The sequence below is a fragment of the Macaca thibetana genome, chromosome 3, assembly GCF_024542745.1.
Source record: "Macaca thibetana thibetana isolate TM-01 chromosome 3, ASM2454274v1, whole genome shotgun sequence".
Lineage (NCBI taxonomy): Eukaryota > Metazoa > Chordata > Mammalia > Primates > Cercopithecidae > Macaca > Macaca thibetana.
Window position 1 is genome coordinate 94,046,215 of NC_065580.1, and position 7,589 is coordinate 94,053,803.

Sequence of the window (7,589 nt, forward strand, 5' to 3'; positions counted from 1 at the left end):
TTGGAGATACTGTCCTTGAGCCCTATCTATTCTCAGCATACTGTTTTCAAAGGCCCCTGCATTTCCCCAGTGTAAATTTTTGGCACCTTTGTTGAAAATGAGATGGCTACAATGTGTGGCTTTATTTCTGGGTTCTCTATTCTGTTCCGTTGGTCTATGTGTATGTTTTTATGCCAGTACCATGCTGATTTGATTACTATAGCCTTGTAGTATATGTAGTATACTACTGAAATCAGGTAGTGTAATGTCTCTGGCTTTGTTCTTTTTGCTCAGAATTACTTTGGCTATTCAGAATCTACTATGGTTCTATAAAAATTTTAAGATTAAAATTTGTAACAATCTGGTCTGGCGTGGTGGCTCACGCCTGTAATCCCAGCACTTTGGGAGGCCAAGTCTGGAGGATCACTTGACATCAGGTGTTTGAGACCAGCCTGACCAACATGGTAAAACCCTGTCTCTACTAAAAATACAAAAATTAGTCAGGCATGGTGGTGCACGCATATAGTCCCAGCTACTCAGGAGGCTGAGCAGGAGAATTGCTTGAACCTGTAGGCAGAGGTTCCAGTGAGCCGACATCATGCCACTGCACTGCAACCTGGGTGACAGAGGAAAATTCTGTCTTAAAAAAAAAAAAAAGGTAGCTTTTTCTATTTATGTAAAAATATCATTGGTATTTTGATAGGGATTGCATTGAGCCTGTAGGTTACTTTGGGTGGTATGAACATTTCAACAATATTAACTCTTCCAATTCATGAGCATCATTTATCTTTCCATTTTTTTTGTGTCCTCTTCAATTTCTTTCATTAATGTTTTATAGTTATCATTGTAGAGATCTTTGATTTCTTTGGTTAAATTGATTCTTAGGTATTTTATTTTATTTTTGTAGCTATCGTAAAATGGGATTGCTTCTTGATTTCTTTTTCAGATTGCTCACCACTGGCATACAGAAATGCTACTGATTTTTATACGTTGCTCTTTGTATCTGCAAACTTTACGAAATTTATCAGTCCTAAAACTTTTTTTGTGGTATCTTTAGTTTTTTCTTGAAATAAGATAATGTTATCTGCAAGGAAGGACAGTGTGACTTCTTCCTTTCCAATGTGAGTGTTCCTTATTTCTTTCTCTGGTCTAATTGCTCTGGCTAGGCCGTCCAGTTGAATAAAACTGGCAAAAATGGGCACCCTTGTCTTGTTCCAGATCTTCAAGGAAAGACTTTCAATTTTTGTCCATTCAGTATGATGTTAGCTGTGGGTTTGTCATATATTGCCTTTATTGTTTGAGGTGTGTTCCTTCCATACTCAGTTTGTTAAGAGTCTTTATCATGAAGGGATGTTGAATTTTATTCAATGCTTTTTCAGCATCTATTGAAATGATCATATGGTTTTTGTCTTTGATTCTGTCAATGTGGTATATCATGTTTATTGGTTTGCATATACTGAACCATCTTTGCTTCCCTGGGATCAATCTCACTTGATCTTTTACATATTAATTCTTAATTTAATAAGTAATTATTAGTGAAGAGACTAATAATATTAATATTAATTCATTTAATATTTATTTTTAATTTAATTTAGTTTGTTAGTATATTTTGTTGGGGATTGTTGACTATGTTTCTCAGGGGTAGTAGAATATAGTTTTCTTTTATTATTGTGTCTTTGTTAGGTTTTGGTATCAGGGTAAAGCTGGCCTCACAGAGGAAGCAGTACCTTCTTATTAATTTTCTGGAATAGTCTGAGTAGAACTGGTATTATTTCTTTACAAGCTTGGTAGAATTTATCAGTGAAGGCATCTGGTCCTGGGCTTTTCTTTATTGGCAGACTTTTTATTATGGCTTTAATCTTGTTACTTTTTATTGGTCTGTTTAAGTTTTCTATTTCTTCATGATTTGATCTTGGTAGTTTGCATGTGTCCATATATATATATATATATAGTTGTCCAATTTGTTAGCATGCAGTTGTTTATAATATTCTTTAATAATCCTTTATGTGTCTGTGGCATCAGTTATAATGTATTCTTTTTCATCTCAGTTTCATTCATTTTATTTTTATTTATTTGTTTATTTTATTATTATTTTTTAGAGATGGAGTCTTGCTACGTTGCCCAGGCTGACCTTGAACTCCTGGGCTCAAGTGATCCTCCTGCATCAGCCTACCAAGTAGATGGTATGCATGCACCACCATATCTGGCTATTTTTCTTTAATTGATACTAATATTTGTACATATTTATGAAGTAACTGATATGTTGATATATGCATAGAATGTGTAATGATCAAGTTAGGGTACTTAAGATATCCCTCACCTCAAACATTTATCATTTCTTGGTGTTGGGAACATTTCAAATCTTCCCTTCTTGCAATTTTGAAATATACAATATATTGTTGTTAAACATAGTCACCCTACTGGGCTATTGAACACTACCTACTATCTAACTGTATGTTTGTACCATAACTTTTTTTTTTCCTTTTTGAGATGGATTCTCACTCTGTCCCCCAGGCTGGAGTGCAGTGGTGCCATCTTGGCTCACTCCAACCCCTGCCTCCTGGATTCAAGCGATTCTCCTGCCTCAGCCTACTGAGTAGCTGAGATTACAGTTGCCTGCCACTACACCCAGCTAATTTTTGTATCTTTAGTAGAGATAGGGTTTCACCATGTTGGCTGGCTGGTCTAGAACTCCTGACCTCAAATGATCCACCCACCTCGGCCTCCCAAAGTGCTGGGATTACAGGCGTGAGCTACCATGCCTGGTGTGTTATTTTTTTTTTTTCTTTTCAATAATGACCATTGTAACTGGGGTAAGATGTTATCTCATTGTGGTTTTGATTTGCATTTTCCTGATGATAAGTGATGTTGACCTTTTTTTTTTTTTTTTTTGAAGCAGGATCTCACCCAGGCTGCAGTGGTATGATGAAAACTTACTGCAGCCTCGACCTCCCATCTCAGCCTCCTAACTGGCTGGGACTACAGGCATGCATCATTACGTCCAGCTAATTTTTAAATTTTTTGTAGAGATGGTCTCACCATGCTGCCCAGGCTTATCTCAAGCTCCCGGCCTCAAGGAATCCTCCCACCTCAGCCTCCAAAAGTGCTGGGATTACAGGTGTGAGCCACCACACCTGGTCTTATAATGTTTACATTGATTTGCATATGTTGAACCATTATTGCATCAGCTGGATGAATCCCATGTGATCATGGTGTCTATCTAAATATCTTTTTAATGTGTTTTTGGATTCAATATGATAATATTTTGTTAAGGATTGTTGACTCTATGTTTATCAGATATCTCAGCCCATAGTCTTTTTTTGTGATGTCCTTGTCTGGTTTTGGTATCAGGGTTATGCTGATCTGACAGGATGAGTTAGAAAGTACTTCCTTCTCTCAATTTCCTTGGAATAGTTTGGGAAGAATTGGTGTACTTTGTTCTGTATACGATTGATACAATTCAGCAGCAATGCCATCTGGTCCTGGACTTTCCTTTGTTGGGAGTTTTTTTAAATTACTGATTCAATCTCATTCCTCATTATTAGTCTGTTTAGGTTTTCTATTTCTTTGCAGTTCAATCCTGGTGGTTGTGTGTCCAAAAATTTTCCATCTCCTTCCATTTCTTAGCATATAGTGGCTTGTTATAGTCTCTAATAATAGTTTGTATATGTGTGGAATCAGTTGTAGTGTCTCCTTTCTCCCCCCAATTTTGATTATTTAGGTCTTCTTCCTTGTTTTCTTGATTAGTCTAGCCAAGTTTATCAATTTTGTGTATGTTTTCAAAAAACCAACATTTTGTTTCATTGATCCTTTGTATTGTTTTTTTAAGTCTCTATTTCATTTAATTCTGCTTTTTTTAATAGCTTTTGCTTATTTTATTCAATATATTTGAACTTAATCATTCACAAATTTAACCTATCCTTTAAAGTAGGCATTATTTATTTTATATTATCCTATTTGTGTACAAAACAAACTCTTTACATATTCACACTTAGGTAAGTGCACATGAAAAATCCTAAAAGAATATACATTATTAAATTCAAATGCTGGTAACCTTTGGGAGGGTAATAAAGGGAGATCATTTTTTATTTCATTCTGTATATTTGAATTTTTTACAACATGTATTTATGGATTACTCACATAAATTATTTTTTAAAAGGCATAATGGGATTCAGTTAAACCATACTTTCTAGTCATTATGTGCATATTAATCAGGACTTCTATTATTTCAAGTAGCTCTTAAAGTTTGCGAAATACTTTCTAATTTCCCCCTCAATTTTGCTTGCCCCAGTCATTTATTTAGTAAACCCTTTTCTTCACTCATAAGTTAATTCCAGTTTTGTCAGAAGTACAATTTAAAGTGGCTCCAGGCTACAGGTAATCCTGTTCAAAATTCAGGAACTCAAGAAACTTGGATGGGTTTTTAGAACTAAAAAAAGGTTTAGATAATGCGTTCTGTATCCAAACTCATAAATGAATATATGTGGTACCAAGGGATACTTTGTATTGCTATCTAGGCACTTTTGCACTAATGTTGCCTTTAGGGAAGTGGTTTATAATCCTTGGGTACCCACTGGAAAAATCTGTGGAACTTTAAAAAAATATATACATGCTTAGGCACCATCTTTAAAGATTTCGAGTCTATAGTTGTAAGGGAAGCAAATGTTCTTTAGAAATGTTTTTTCCTAAGAAGAAGAAGAGAAAAGAAATGCTTTTTCCTAAATCTCGATCAGTGATTATATGTGTAAAAAAATGACATTACCCAGAGAATGACTGAATACAGAACCTTATGGAATGCAAAAGCTAAAAAATTCAGAGTAAAGTTAGGGTTTTTTTGGGAGAAAGGGAACAGAATTGGTTTCTGCTAAACATATTCAAAAGCACCAAAAAAGATGAAAAACAATTTAAAAACACGTATTTTTGCACTAGTGGTGTTTTATAGTATGCAGTCTTCCTCGGAAGCCGTGTACTGATAATATAGGGCAAAGACTGTAAACAAATAACAAACATAATCCTGAGGTTTATTTATCAAATGCCAGTCAGTGAAATCTCTGACCAGCTTTTAAAATGAGGGCAGTTTCATTACACTGGCATACTTGGCAAACCAGGTAAATACAGAAACCCTGTTCAAGATTTAAAAAATGGAGCAACACTGGTCAGCGTTTGGTATGTGAATATAATATACCTACTGAAAATCTTCCCATACATCATGAAAACTTGGAGGTAATTTGTATAGCTTGAAATGACTTTAGAATATTATGCATAAAAGGGCCTCATCAGGAACAGAAAAGTGGCATTTTTTTGTGTTTCGACTACAAGTTAGAACCCTACTGGCTTTGATGTTATATTCAGTAAATTCCAGAGTATGTGGGGCATAAAATCAAGCTCCAGAGTATGTGGGGGATAAAATCCTGATTTGAGTTTTATATGACAAAAATTCTAGTAAATATTCTTTTTAATAAGTGGCTTATCAATATTCTCAAATTCAATCTAATCATCCAAGAGAAAGTAGTTTCCACTCTTCTTTTGTTCTACATCCTTAATTGAATTAAATTTATTTATTCATGGCCTATAGTTGCTTGGATCTCTTCTGAATGTAGTTTCAAGCTGAGAGAAAAATGTATTCATGCCAGCCAAAAGGGTTTGAGGACTGTTTGCAACTGTGTTCTTAGTAGATGGAACACCATCAAAAATGATGACATGATCCGCTAGATAGGTGGCCATGATGAAGTCATGTTCCACAACAAAGGCTGTCTTTTTTGCATGAAGTATGAAACGTTTGGCAACTCAAGCTGCCATCAGTCTTTGCTCAGAATCCAAACATGCAGATGGTTCATCAATTAAATAGACATCAGCAGATTTGCCCAAACAAAGGGCTAAAACTACTCGCTATAGTTCACCACCCGATAACGTCTGCACCTCTTGATTGATGATGTTTTCAATTTGCAGAGGCTTCATTACATTAGTCACAAATTGTGAATGAGTATAAGCATCTCTTGTCTTTTCATGTAGTAACTGGCGAACACTTCCAGTTGATTTTGGACTAATTTTCTGTGGCTTATAACTGACATTTAGAACTGGTACTTCTCCTCCTTTATCAGGTTTAAGTCTTCCAGCAAGCATTCTGATAAATGTCGTTTTACCCATTCCATTTTCCCCCAGCATCACCATGATTTCAGAATCTGTAAACTCTCCAGCTACAATTGTTAGCTCAAACTCTCCCATTTTTTCTTCATTCTTGGATATTTATACATACACGTCATTTTGACTTCTTCTTCATTTGCTGTCTCAGCCACTTTAAAAACAAGTGATGCATCTCTGAAGCTCAAGTTTTCTGTTGGAACATAGCCATCCAAAAAAATGTTTATGCCCTTTCTTACACTAAAAGGCATAGTGACAACTCCATAGGCACTTGGTACACCATATAAACAGCAGATGAAGTCAGAGAGATAGTCTAAAACACTTAGGTCATATTCCACCACAATGATATATCTATCCGGATTTATTAGAGATTGTAGAGTAATAGCAGCCTTTAAATGCTGCTTGACATCTAGGTAACTAGAAGTCTCATCAAACATGAAAATATCAGCTTTCTGTATGCAAATGACAGCACAGGCAAATCTCTGCAACTCTCCTCCTGAAAGATCTTCAACATTTTGTTCTTTTAGGTGGGTTAAATCAAGCTGCTAACATACAATTTCCTGTGTCTTTGTTTCATCTTTTCGGTCCAAAATAGATCCCACTGTCCCCTTTGCAGGCTTAGGAATCTGATCTACATATTGGGGTTTGATGATGGCTTTTAGGTCATCTTCTAGAATCTCAGTAAAGTAATTCTGTAATTCAGATCCACGGAAATAAGTCAAAATCTCTTGCCAATCAGTAGGATCATCATACTTTCCAAGGTTTGGCTTTTGTTTTCCTGCAAAAAATTTTTAAAGCAGTTAACTTTCCAATACCATTAGTTCCAACTAATCCCAAAACTTCACCTGGATGAGGGATAGGCAACCTGTGAAGTTTGAAGACATTGGCACAATATCGATGTGTGGTTTCTTTTTCCAAGTTGCTTGGTAAATTGTCAATTGATAAGGCACCAAAGGGGCATTTCTTAATACAGATAATACCACAACCAATACAAAGAGTTTCAGAACTTTGCTCTGGGGTGTAACTTCTGTGCATAATTTTCCCATCTGAACTACAGGACAACTCTTTTTGCATTCCCGTTGACATTTCTTAGGTTTACATTTGTCATGGTTGACAATAGCAATTCTCATTAATTTGTGTGCTATAACTGTGCGAAAGAATATCCAGCTCTTCTGGAGAAAATGATCACCTTGAGGAGGGGAGTGCAGAGGCCAAATCAGCTCTTGCCTTCACTTATCAGCCACACAGCATGTTCTTATGGCCACCGGCCAAAATGGCTTTTTTTTTTCTTTGAGATGGAGTCTCACTCTTGTTGCCCAAGCTGGAGCACAATGGTGCGATCTTGGCTAACTGCAACCTCCACCTCCTGGGTTCAAGCGATTCTCCTGCCTCAGTCTCCCGAGTAGCTGGGATCACAGGCCACTGCCACCGTGCCCAGCTAATTTTTGTATTTTTAGTGGAGACGGGGT

The 7,589-nt window shown here is 36.2% G+C and overlaps 1 pseudogene; it reads right to left on the reverse strand.

The window, feature by feature from the left end:
- Positions 1-5,416: 5,416 nt before the first annotated feature.
- Positions 5,417-7,301, reverse strand: LOC126950013 (ATP-binding cassette sub-family E member 1-like; annotated as a pseudogene).
- Positions 7,302-7,589: the final 288 nt, after the last annotated feature.